Source organism: Schistocerca cancellata, chromosome 4, assembly GCF_023864275.1.
Source record: "Schistocerca cancellata isolate TAMUIC-IGC-003103 chromosome 4, iqSchCanc2.1, whole genome shotgun sequence".
In the NCBI taxonomy this organism is placed as follows: Eukaryota; Metazoa; Arthropoda; class Insecta; order Orthoptera; family Acrididae; genus Schistocerca; species Schistocerca cancellata.
The window spans coordinates 676,275,786-676,289,109 of NC_064629.1; the positions used below are offsets into that span (position 1 = coordinate 676,275,786).

General features: G+C 41.1%; 1 protein-coding gene across 4 annotated transcripts in view; it reads left to right on the top strand.

The window, feature by feature from the left end:
- Positions 1 to 13,324, top strand: part of LOC126183472 (ecdysone-induced protein 74EF) — a 692,094-nt gene that overhangs the window by 137,280 nt on the left and 541,490 nt on the right. For 3 of the 4 annotated variants that reach the window (XM_049925485.1, XM_049925484.1, XM_049925488.1), the window contains exon 2: positions 8,788 to 8,816. The exons of the other annotated variant lie outside the window; for it this stretch is intronic. The gene's annotated coding sequence lies outside the window, so the exon portion shown is untranslated. The remainder of the gene's footprint in view (positions 1 to 8,787; positions 8,817 to 13,324) is intronic. 4 annotated transcript variants of the gene reach the window in all.

A 13,324-nucleotide genomic window follows, 5' to 3' on the forward strand; every position in this document is an offset into this window, starting at 1 on the left:
AGGTAGCATACTGTCACTTGCTTTCGTGTCTCCTCTTCTCTTAACAGTCCTTTGTCTACTGAGGTTGACATAATACTGGCATCGCCATCTGTCTGCTTTCGTATCCACTGTCTCATGTTGGGATTTTCCTTCAGTAGTACCACTGGCAAAACCAACAGTCATTGTCCAAATGAGCCTGATATCTATCTCCAGTGACTTGAGTGTCACCTGTATGTACAATCTCAGCAACATAAAATTTTACTGTGTAGCAATTTCCCTGAGTGTTAATAGCAAAATAGGATAGTCCGTCAAAGCTGATGCTGGGAGCCCTAGTTGATTGTTACTTATAGAGTATTGTTAAAGAGATTTTAAAACGCTGTGAATGATACAGATATTGTCCGATTTTTCTAGTCTCAGAAAGAAAGATGGCAGATTGGAGTTTGTCCCACTGGCGAACAGGTAATTTGAGACACAGCACACGCGGGAATGGGGGAAAGAAATCGACTATGGCAGTTGTTTTAAACGATTCAGGGAAACCACGACAAACTTAAATATGGTTTCCAGACGCCACCTCTTTTAGCTCTAGTCGTAGGTCAAGGTTTGATTGCACTTATCCACATCCCTATATTAAAATTGTCACCTATTTACTACTTGTATTCAGTTAAATGTTTTTATAAGAAATGAATTGAGGTAACAGTGTTTACGGGTTCCACTATCGACATGAGGGACAGATTGGATACACTCGGTGATTTACACTGCAGTGTAATGGTGAGTGCGGGAAAGGGGAAAAGATTTTAATCTTGCTCCAAAGACCATGCCTAACCTGCCCCCCCCCCCCCGCCCCCCTCCTCACTTCCGTACACCCAGACCACTGTCTCTTTAGCCTCCCTTCAAGGTGGGAAAAGGGCTACGGATAAGAGAAAGTGCATTTTACTGCGTCTCGTACCCTGTGTCCAGTAAATTCAGTCGACGAGATGCTATTAACTTTAGAAAGGAAAGTTCTACTTTCATCGTCGGCGGTTGGAAACCGATAACATAATAACCACGTTCTCCCAACGCTCACTCTTCCTGGGAAAGGACAAATAAAGTGTGTCTCGTACGTAAACGTAAATTCCGTGCACTGGCCCTGGCGGGCCATCGGTACCGACCGACTACTGTGTTATCTTCAGCCAATGGCGTCTTTGGATGCGATCTGAAAGAGCGGGGGTCAACACACCGCTCTCTAGCAGTTATGTTTTCGTGATCTGGAGCGGCTACTACTCGTCAAGTAGTTCCCCAGTTGCCATCTCGAGGCTGAACACACTCCTTTCGAGTCCTCTCACCAAGGAAGAATCCCTGGCAGTACCGGGAATCGAACGCGGGTCCTCCGCATGGCAGTCATCTGCGCTGACTACTCATTTACAGAAGTGGACGTATCTCTGTTGACGGAGGATTTGTAAGTGTTTTCAAAACATAACGCGCCGAATGAGGATGTCTCACATCAAATGGCTGCTTTGGGTATGGATGAGGGCTTTGAATGTGGCAATACTGTGTGTGTCTTACGTAGGTAGAGATCAAACTTTACAAAAGCGAACAAATCTGTAATAGGTGCGTACCGACGAAAAACATTACGGTGTAATGTGTAGAATACTTAGCATTCAGTCGTCGCATTTCGAAACAGGCCGTTTGGATGAAAATCCAAATTACAAATTAGAAGAAAATTAAATAGAAAATTCTTCGAGATTGGAAACCTCAGAAGAAGAAGCTGTGCTATGTTGGGTACATATTTACGTACAGTGTTATCATAAGTAGAGCTATCTTACGGTATTTCCATTTCTAACGAATGAATCTGTTGTCTTTGCTCGTAATTGCTGCATCCACTCCTATACCTCCTGACAGTGTAGATCGTTTGTAGGTGTCGCACTGAAAGAGCTAGGTCGATCCTGATTGAAGATAACAATTGTGACGAGTGATGGCACCGCAGTAGCCATGCACAGCTGTTTCACTAGGTGGACATAGAATATCACAGTGAAGCATCAGTTTTTGAACGAAAATCGTTTCAATCGTTTCTGCTCCGCGCTTCGATACCGTACATTGCTTTTTTCTTGAGCGCAGCCAAAGTCTAGTCTCAATGTAACTGCTACATAATTCAGACGAAATTATTAACGGAACATTACAAACCAAATTTATTCTGAGCAGTCAGATATCGGAAATGCTCTCAACAGAAGCAAACTGGCTATTGCAGACCCCAGTATTTAATTGCTACATAGCGCTCATGTCTAAGATTCTGCACACACGGACTCCAAGCCTGCCCCGACAACAGGTCAGAGCAACAGTATTCGGTGCTAATTTATCACTACCGTAGTTTCCGTAGCGTATCTGGTAGCAACTTGCTATGAAAGACGAACGTCAGAGATCGCCTGTACTCTGGAGCCCACAACCTTGCGGTTATTTTCCGTAGCATCCTTTCAGAGATCCCCAACAAACGAGAAGATACAGCACTTAATAACTAGATTCTTACTCTGGAGGAACCGATTTCATTTCTCTATCCGGCACTCCACTGTTTCGCTGAGTCATTATTAGTTAAGGCGCCTGCTCCTCATAGCACTTTACGTCTACAGACACTACAAGAAATTATCTCAAGTTACGCCTGTGCGGTAATACTGTTTATAGGAACTGGTTTCAACTTATGCAATACCGCTTATCTTCGCTGTTGTGTTTCTAATGCCTACAAACGCGATGCTGATTCTGAGGCGTCTTGCATGCAAACTCGCCATTTTTGTTGCTCTTCCTGTGTATCGGCTAAAATATCAGTTACAGATTGTACTTCCTTTTTAGTGAGTACCAGTAAACTTTCATCTCTGATTCCTTAAAAAATCTAACTCCCGTGTACAAAACAGCTTCAAACATCTGATTACTTTACAAATTACTTAATGTGTTAAACATTTCATGCTAAGCATATACACGAGAAAAAGTTTAGAAAATGTTAGAAATTACGTCTAATGTTAGTTGAAATTCGGTAAGTGCTCTCATTATTAAACACTGGAAGAGTATAGTACTTGTAATTTGCACTCCGTTTTGAGCAAAAGCTAGTTTTCCACGCATCTCAGTGTGCTATTAATAAATTCTTTGCTGTTAACCTGTAAGTATTGGGAATGGCTACGAAAATAATTAAAATGGTTATACGGCATCTGAGAACGCTGCGCGGACTCATTTAGTTCACATGCCACGCGCATAGCAGTAGGGTGGAACGACCACATAAAAACAGTGCCATTTAGAGCAGATAGTCCTGTAGAAGAGCAAAGTACGTTTCTGTATGCTCTCAGTTAGCAGAAAACCTATCTTATTAGTGCTCAGTTCCTCTGCTGGTAGCACGGGGTGCTTTTTCTGACTTTTTTTGTACACATCTGGAATGGTTACAAAGTTAATTAGTAATCGAACTATCTGATTCCACGAAATGCAAATCTCGACGAGTATTTTCGATAAGAAATTTTAGAACGAATTGTAAGCAGCAGATGAAAACTTCAGCAGCAAATGCAAGCTGAAATAGGCGGCACGGTGACAGAAGGCCATTTGCCTAATCAGTTTTCTGACTTTTGAACGTATCCCATTGCTCTTGCTCATAACGTTATAGAAACGATGAATGATGGCACATTGCCTTCAGTCTCTTTCCGATTCCCTCCGTGCAAGATTATGATGCAAAATGTGCAACGTTACTCTTCTCAAATCTCTGTGGACGACACGTTATTTTTAATTATGCTTCACATTGATTGCACAGGGTAACAAAATTTAACCAAATTTACCTTTATCGTAAACTTTTATTGTTTATATTAGTCTTTTCCATGCTAATGAAGAATATAAAGCTATTTTTCTCTAATTTTAGGTGTAATTTCAAAATATTCACTTGTAATGGCGCTAGAGTAACGTAACTACTGTGTTCAACGAACAACAATAATATATTAAAAATGGTTCAAATGGCTCTGAGCACTATGGGACTTAACATCTATGGTCATCAGTCCCCTAGAACTGAGAACTACTTAAACCTAACTAACCTAAGGACATCACACAACACCCAGTCATCACGAATATATTAAAAAGCTAATAGTTATGAGCATAGCTGTTCTCATGATATACAACAAACATTCCAAAAGGGATGTTCGTGACTTTGGAGGGAATTTAAATGAAAAACGAATATCACAACGGCTTCTTAGTTTGTGCGGTGCTCTTTTAGTTTCACGTACTGAATCCAAATATAGTCCCTATCTTAGCTGTATCCCACCATCTTTGGTATTCTTTTTTCCCTCCACAGACCGAATGTCTGTATTTAAACTTTCACCACGTCATTCGATCACATCTCGAAAATACTGTCTAAATAAATCAATAGGTGAATATAAGTAGCGCATTTGAATTGACATTTAGCATCAATCTCCAAGTCCTGCGTAATTCTCACTTTACTTCTTTTCTTGCCTATAAATCCACGCATCAGCATTCTAAATGACTCCCATGCATTACATTCTTCTGGATTCATTGCTTCCTCCTGTTCTTTTGATTGTAACATGAGCCGAATTTGGGGGCGCGGTAAATATTCCACCTTTCACTTTTGTGTCAGATATCTGGAGAAACACTTATCTTATAAAGTGAAGAGCTGCAGAAGCTCTGCCCAAGCCTTTAATGAGCTGTTTAATTAGTCCCACTTTAATACGCAGAGGGATAACAAAAATTTTCCCCGGCAACAAGAGGCTGTGCCTGGAATTAACTCATCCCTCACAGGCCATTCTTTCCTAATTGGGATGTTGCGCTGCTGTTCCGAAGGCAGAGCAAGCATGAGTATTTTGTCATGCCCTAGAAGAAATCCATTTATCTTAAAATCTCCATACAATAATTTAGGAAACAGTGAAATAATTCTGCATTTGAATGTTATCTAATGCTAACATACGGTACTAACAAAAAAAGGAGCTAAAATTACCAACCAACATGGAATTGGTTGATGTCTAGTGATTATATATCGAAGTACATGGATGCATGATTTTCTACTCTAGGTTTTTTAAAAACAAGGATATCTTAAGTATTTACAAAGAAAATTTTACTTGAGCAAAACTATGGTTATTTACGTGTTCAGCAGCTCAGTTTTAATCAGAAAGTGTTGTTAAGTTTACATAAACAATTTCTTGTTACGTAGTGTTATAGGCTATAGCTACAACTGTAGACACAGAAATAACACCCATCCCAGCATGAATTTTAAAATTTTCCCGTCGAATTGAATGTTCAAACAAATTTCGTGCTTGCAGCCGGTCGTTGTTTAATTCACCTCACGATATTTCGACTGGACACCTGCCAGTCATCTTCACATCGATGGATCACCTGAAGATGACTGGCACGTGCCCAGTCAAAATATTGTGGGATGAATTAAACGACGACCGGCGGCAAGCCTGAAATTTGTTTAAACACCCATCCCAGCATTCGCCCCAATTGATTTAGGTAAACCGCGGGAAACTCAGATCAGGGCGTCCGAACAGGAATTCGAATGGCGCTTCTCCAGTGCTAAACCACAGCACTATCTCGCTTGGTGTTCCGACACAGAGACGCGTTTCTAACAAACGTCTCGAAATTCCATGTTTCTAATGCACACTGGAAATCGCCATTTCTTTTCAGATTGAGTTAAGATCGAATAATAAGCACATTAGAGGAATAAATAACGGACTTCTGAAGGATCAGATCACAGATTTAGCCTTCACTGCAACTAAGGGGGAGAGCAATCCTGTAATGATACAGCTTTTCTTGGCTGTATATGTACCGGAGGACTGTTTACTCGGTGAGTTACGAGCTTCTATCCGTGATCGTGAGTAAAATATACTGTTGTTTCCTGATAAATAGAGAAATACCCAGCAGGTGCAAAAATCGGGGCTTGAGACACAGTCTGGTACAGTTTAAATATTTTATAAAGTTTCATTTTACTACAACCTCTCCTTCAGAGTTCGAAATTTCATTCTGTAAATCATCCACATATACAAAACTATTTGTGTGACTTGTCTACCATAGCTAGTGTGTAAATGGTGAATACGCAAACCGAATCGTCGTGGTATATTTTGGGTCGAAATACAGTCTTAGAAGCATAAATTTTGAAGCTTTCTGCATCATAAAGAGTCTACGATTGTTTTTTTTTTTTTTTTCAGGAAACAGTGCCGCACAAACTATGTGCGACTGTTGCAAATTTGACCTTGCTGTTGCGTAAAGACTGTTACGTATGCAAGACGCTTGCAGATTTCTTATAAATGCGAAGTTATGTCACCAGCAAATACGATTAGTTAATACTATTTGCTTTGCGGATTACTGGGCGCGTCCACAGGTTGCCAGTGAGAAGCCAGAAGTAGCCGATGCACAGCAGCCAACCCGTGCACTACTGTTTAGCTTTGTTCTGAAATGAACATAAGTTGGTGTTTTCCTTCCGCCACCACGTCAGTCAGTAAAACTTTCGTCACTTCGTGAGTAACCGGGAGGGTCGAAAGTTTCCTCTGATTAGGGAAGCTGTGGTTTTTCAGACTTTCAGAGGGAACGTGAACGTGATTGTTCAAATGGCTCTGAGCACTATGGGACTCAACATCTTAGGTCATAAGTCCCCTAGAACTTAGAACTACTTAAACCTAACTAACCTAAGGACATCACACACACCCATGCCCGAGGCAGGATTCGAACCTGCGACCGCAGCAGTCCCGCGGTTCCGGACTGCAGCGCCAGAACCGCTAGACCACCGCGGCCGGCAGAACGTGAACGTGTTAACTTCTGACTGACTTTGTACAAGCTGTGATCTTGCTGGCAATTGGGGTATTGTTTATGAAAATACGTTTCATGTGTAAATTATAAATATACAAATAGCCAATTACAAACATCTGATTTAGCACTCCCGAGGACCGCACCTAATATCATATCACAACAACTGCAGCTGTTTTAGATCTAAACATCTTGCTATGAGCTGATTCGTACCATACTTGCCGTATGCCTTCAGTGATGGAACAAGCATTTTTCAAAGTTGCGCAATAAACTTGCCTGAGAAAATTTTTTTTGCCGCGACGTTAACTTCATCGAATATAATATAAACCTACGTAGTGCTGGTACTCTCCTACAAAGTAAAAGTGTAGAGAACTAAATAATGTGGATGAATACTTAATAAGGAATGATTAATGCAGGTGTTCAGAATCGGTAAATAGGGAAGCATCTTGGTACAGCTTCTCGATATATCAATATTATCATGGCAGAGCTGATAATATTATGCGCAGAGCTCACTTGATCCATCGAACTTAAATTGCATATGCAATGACATGTATAGGCTGTTTAGTGTTTCTTCTCTGAACTCTGTTGCATTTGACTATTTTTGTATTAGAGATGTGCAGAAAACATTGTAACATTTCCGGCACAACATGCCGAGAACATAAGAAGCGTTGTGTAGTCGAAGTTGGACGCTAGGACGACTAACTCACGGTTCAAATTTCCTTAAATGATTAGCTGAGACGGAAAGTAGAGCAAGGGCAATTTTTTGATGTTATGTGACGCCACATGGCTCTGGTTTTTCAGTAACATGCAATCCAAAGATCAAGGTCCAATTTCCAGTAGCTTGTAATTTTCTTTCAGGCGGTCAGTGTAACCTTAAACTATGATAGAACTTGGCACGTATGGAGAACGCCTCTAGATTATACGTAAAGTGTTAGTTCGTCACGTAACTATCTCTTAGAGTAGGTTGACAGTTACACGACCTTGTCCAATATAGTCCGTCAAATGTGATCCGTCTCTTAGCAGTTGTTTTTGTGTTTGTTCTTATAGGGAAGTGACATAACTACATACAAAGTAGCTGTTGTAATATCTGTGTTCAATTTTCTTCTTTCACCATTTGTTCATTCCATGTACTGGACAGATATCGCGCTGTGCTATGTAGCCAAGGTCGGGGATTCAAGAGGAACTTGCACATTCCGTTTCTCGATGGTACTCAAAGCGGGTCTTCTATGAAAAAACTTCTGGGAAGTTCTCGGGCCTGACAAAACGTGTTGAACCGCTTGCTGAATTGTCAGATGAAGATTAGAATACTTCTCATAAATTTCATAACTGAAATACTTTCGATTACATTTGTGTTGGGAGGTGGCATACGACTATATTTATGTGGGAGCCAACAAACAATTTTGAACAAGAACTTTAAAACGCTCAGTAACTTCTGAAATCGTGTACTAGTCAGTGAGAGTATTTCATTTTAGAAACAGAGTTAATGAATTAACTCTATTTTCTTAGTTCAGAATTGGTTACAGTGGCTACTATAACAATTTATAGTTGTTGCTTTTATATTTTTGAATGCCGTACCGAGAGCCACCATCTAGGACTTTCGCTCAGCTATCCTGAAAAACATTTTTTCTGAACATTGACTAATGCAAATTTTGTGCAGACTCTAATCTTGCATATAGATGAGCATCATTATTCAGGATTAAATGTAATTTTGTTGATTGTGTGAGCGATTCAGCATCGTTTGCCATGCGTTTCCTCTATCGCTAGTACCTTCCTCGGAAACATAAGGACGCAAAACTCTGTGTAATGATATAATTTACGGAAATGAGACGTGAAAGTTTTGTGTGCCAGTGTTATGATGGGTCTGTCCCAACACACTCCGCCTGGAGCTGGCAGCGTACACAGACAACAGTGAATACCGTGATACATCTTGATACGTCTGCTGTTCCGATTTTGTAGCACGCCCATTGGCCAAATGAGCACATGTTACATCACAAAGTGTAGTAGCGGCGTGTGTTTTGCATTCCAGAGCGTGTTGTTAACGAGAATTCTTTCTGCTTGCAGACGGGTGCCGTGCAGCTAAACTTGTGCAGGTAAGCTTCCGTCGTAGTCTGGCGTTGTCGACTGAGCCAGCTGTCTCCAGCAGGTGGGGTTACCTTTGTTTGCAGTCGTGACCCTTCTACCCGCTTTTTTACACGAAAGCTTTGCTGTAATACGTAGTTACTTTTTTCTGCTTTTCCTTGCCATTTTGTATTTCTTACCCGCGAGGCCTGCATTTTTTTTCAGTCTTTGAATAAAAAATAAGGATAATACGACCTCTACAATCTTCTGTAAAGTAGTTGGAGAACCCGCACGTTAGAAATTAAGTTTTGAAAAAGTATCTGTTCCTCAAATCGTCCGCAGTGTGGTGCATTTTGCTGGATGAACTGGTGGCAGATATTTGTAGCGTTTCTGTCGTCATATGAAAGTGGAAGTCGGTTCATTCAGTTTCGCTGGAGTCTTTCGACAGGAGCGCGATACATGCTACGTGCCGGCGGCGCTGCGCAGGAAGCGTTACACAATGGGAGTCCGGAACGCGCTCGCACGTGCGTGCTACTCGCGACGGACGCGAGGAAACAGTCCAAGAACGACGCAACAGGAGATACCAACAATGATGACACTCTGGGGGAAACAAATGTGTAATAAGACTCGTGCAGTCTAAACAGCGACACGTAACATATTTCGCCGTGCCAAAGAGCTTGACGGTTCAATTCATTCCGACACAGCAGAAATCAGCACTGCTACTGCCGCATCCGACGCAAATCGCTTTGGGATAAGACGAATGTGGATATGTGACAAAAGGCCAAATCTTGCATATTCGTAGGACAGTGCTCTGTTTAGAGTGTGAAACGTTCGTTTCTTCCGTGCCTCGGAGCTTCCATGGCGTCGTGCGAAATCACACTCGCGGTCGCTGCCAGAATCGACGCCTACTGATCTGCAGATTTAATTTGAAGCGGTACCTGACGGGATCAGATTAATTCTCTGTTCTGTTAAACTATCAAATCAGCCAAAATAAGGGCTGCTGGTCTTCGACCCGCAAGACAGGGTTAAACATCTCACTGCTCCAGTGACTATAATAGAAAGCCCTTAGCTAATCTAATTACTCTCAAGGAAGAAGGCTTGGGTATCGATGTTGCGTGTGCAAAGCGAGCGATATATATCGAATGCCTCACTGATTAGGCGGCGAATTTGGATGTTTTTTTGCGTTGCCGAGGGAATATCATACAACTCTGCAAACATTAGTGAATGAAAGTCTTGATATCTAGCGAAAGTTTACTTTCGTGAGGGAAGTTAATTTCTCGAATATGTACAATGGAAAGGTAGTTGGAGTTTTGGTGGAAATAGAGCTTGTTGCTAAATGCGGAACAAAAAAAAATTGCGTTTTATGTCACGGCCAGTCAAGCGCTAAACCGTACAAGAAAACCTGTTATATCGAGTTCCCCTTCGAACTGTATTGCACAAAATATATGAAAAGGACGTCAATAGGAAGGAATACTTGGCCTGACACGTCTAAATTGAGCACTGAAAAGAGCTGTTACCGTTTCCTGCTGAGTGAGAAGCTATACACTAGAAGGCATTTCTTCTGAAAGTGAAGTGTCTGTCAAGAGTGTGTGTGACTGTTACGGGGTCTGTCGCGAAGCGTGATATGCCCTTGTCACAAACGAAAGTGTACCCATCGATGATCAGAACAGAATCGTAGAAATTGACGAGTCGCACCTCACGACTCGTAAGCAAAGGACGTCCCCCCTGAAAAGCGAAATCGAACACATTTGTGTCTTTGGAGGCACAGACAGAGGATTGAAGAAGCACTTCGTCGTTCGTATTTACTATCGGGGAAAGGCAAATTTCGTGCCCCCGATAAAGCATTTTATTTTACCTTATACGAGAGCCATAACAGATGACTGGGAGTCGTATCGTAATTTGCGAAAAGCAAGTATCGACCAAGATTTCGTGAACCACACTACTGAGTTCGTTCACGAGCTGTACACGAGCCAGACGTACAGAGTGAGCTGTAACTATCAAATAGGTTTATTACATCGTACGAACACGATTTACAAGTTCTCGTATTCCTCTGGCAAAGTTGTCCCACAACAATTCCGGCTTCGTAACTTCTGATTCAGACGTTTCCGGATCACGGTTCCCTAACTTAGGTTAACGAGCTAGGTGGGTCAGTGCTAAGACGCTTGAGGGCGGTTGTTCTAAACCCAGCCCGGCCATCCGCCATTAGCTTTTCCGCATTTTCTGTAAATCCTGTAAGTCTAATGACGATACTGTTTCTCTTTCCTTCCCAAATCCGATCTTACGCTTCGTCTCTCATTACCATGTCGTTTACGCGAGCTTAATCCCTAATATTCCTTTCTTAGCTCAAATTAATCATTTGTTCTTCTCTTTCATCCCTGAATTAAAAAAGGACAATCCTGTATGGATGGTATTTTTAGTATAAAACGACAGGTAGAGAAACGGAAATAATGTACGTTAAAGAAACACTTAGCATTTGTAGATAATGAAAAAGCTTTTCACAAAGTCAAAAGATACCTACTGGACAGATTATGGAGAAAACAGGCTTCGCAACGCATCTAATTAACTCTGTAAAAGCTCTTTACTAAGAGACGAAAATTATAATCGAAAATGCAATGAAGTGGTCTGTCTCCACCTTCATTCAGCGTCTCCGTAGATGACCTAGTCAGGGCTTGGAAACAAAATATCACCTATGGCGTAAAGATCAATAGAGAGAAATGTTTTAGTGGTGTACTGTACGCAGATGATCAAATAGCAATCCAGGAATATTAAAACAATCATCAAGAAGCCCTTTTACATCTTAAATTGTTGGCTTCTAACTATAACAGGAACGTCTCCACTCATAAAACAAAGTTAATGGCATTTAGAGGAAAATCGCCTATAAAATCGAAAATGACAATACATAATGTAATACTGGAACGGGTATCCTGCTTTTAGCATCTCGACTGTGAATAAGAAGAAATTTCGACAGTGAAGTTGATAGCAAGATCCTAAAATTTAACGCAATATCTGGAACAGTCAGAAATACGCTAAAAAAGCCAGGGAAGAGAGACAGATGAATTTTTACAAAGCCATGGCAGTTCCTAGTATGCTCTATGGACGTGGAACCTGGCTTCCCACGCAAAAGGACAGGAGCAAGATCCAGGCAGCTAAAACGAAATTTCTCCGTAGTGTTAAAGAGTGTTCTAGAGAAGATCGCTTCAGAAACGACGACATTAAAAATGAATTAGAAACTAATTCAATGCACAAGGAAATAGATGCGGATGGTGGGAACATGTAGGTAGAATACATTCCAAAACGAATTCTTGACTACAAACCTAGAGGTACAAGACAGGGGGGAAGATCACGGACCTTGTTGACCGGAACAGTTGAAAACATCTAATCCATGAAACGAGAAGAAACACTGTGTAATATATTTCAGCAGATACTTGGATGGCGAGACAAGGAGGAGGATTTTATTAGCTTTCCTGTGTTGTGGGCTCTCCGCGAAGGTATACGTAACACGCTTCTGGCACCTTAGTTGTTTGACAGTGCTGACGACGGACCGCAAAGGAATTCGAGAAGCTGCAACGCCAGCGGTGTAGCCATTAACACGACAATTCCAGCATGCACTGCTATAGCTCGTATGTCAATTGCAACCGTTTGCGTGCCATGCAGTGATGGTACACAAATACTGCGTTCGCCGACAGTATATAACTCAGTGATGGGGACCCGACAGTTATCGCCTACATACAACGTCATAAGACCGTACGCCTAGCGAGATTATAATTTAATATCTATAAGATTTTTCTGCTTAAAATAAGATAATGACTGTTCTACAATAGAATATTTTGTAGAATAAAGCTTGCATATAAATCTGGAATCTTTATTAAGTGCCAAGAATTTAAAGACAACGGTTAGGAATTTTACTCGCTTCACTCCAGAAGAGCCTTATTATAAAATTGTGACCTAGTTGGAAATATCTGGTTGTGTCCAATAGATTACTCAGAGACTAAAGTACCTGAGATGATTACCTATTGGTATGTTGAGTACTTTCGAACGAAATTTTTAACACCAGACTTCTGCGAACAATGTATCTGAAGATATATCCAATATTGATCCGTGAATTTTAACGCGGATGGGGACAGTGAATGTATGTTTGTTCTCAGTGGTTCCAATCCTTAAATTAGGAGTCTTATTGCATGACAACAGTCTTCTCGAGGAACCAATGTGCTATGGATTGACTGTTACGGCGACCGTTAAAACAAAAATCGGCACGGCTACAAAGCTGCCCCTACCGTTTATTGAGTGAATAAGTATGAATTTAAAGCTACGAATGTTTTCCGGTGAAAGGGTAAATTATAATTCCAAATTATAAATACTATGAAAATAAAAATCCGTTGTCAAAATCAAAGAGTTAAGATCTGAATCTGTCCTTACTTTACTTGGAAACACGTTCAGCAGGAATGTCTGAAGAAGTAACTATTACCAACAGTTCCAAAACTACGCGATCTGGAATTAAATGACACGAAAAATACGTCTCACATGGAAGCTCCGTCTGCGA